Source organism: Myotis nattereri (genome assembly GCF_964212035.1).
Source record: "Myotis nattereri genome assembly, chromosome: 5".
NCBI classification, from domain to species: Eukaryota; Metazoa; Chordata; class Mammalia; order Chiroptera; family Vespertilionidae; genus Myotis; species Myotis nattereri.
Window position 1 is genome coordinate 7465191 of NC_138080.1, and position 591 is coordinate 7465781.

Below are 591 nucleotides of genomic sequence, written 5' to 3' on the forward strand. Positions count from 1 at the left end.
CTCCCTGTTCTCCAAACTCCCCAGGGAGCGGACCGACTCCATTCAGCTCGGGCTGGACACCGGGTCCCTAGCAGCCCTAACCCCCGGCGTCCCGGCCTCTAGCTCCACCCCGGGCCCGCTCCGGCCCACCCTACCACCACCGCAGCCCCGAGTTCTCCCCACAGCTCCCCCGACGTTCCCACCCCTTGCTCTCACGCCGCCCGCCGCCCGCCGCCCAGCCAGTGCTCGCCCCACCCCACCCTCACCCCTGTCTCCTCCCGGGCCGCCTACGCTCCGCCCCGGCTCCGCCTCCACGGCCGCCTGGGAGCGCGTCCTCTCCCTCGGCCCTCTGCGTGCTCCCGCCCCTCCCGCCGGTCCCGAGGTCCCACCGCCCCTCGCACGCCTCCCCTCCGCGAGCGCCGGGTGCGCTCCGAGGCCCGCGGGGCCGGCAGGCGGTGCGGCGGCGGCGGGCTGGCTCGGGTTTCGGCCCGCCCCCGGCGCCGGCGTGATCCCTCCCCGGGCGGGGCGGGCCGGGCCCAGCTGGCGGCCCCGCCCCCGGCCTGGCGCTCCGGGCGCTATAAGAGGGCGGCGGCCGCGGGGCGCCCTGCGCGG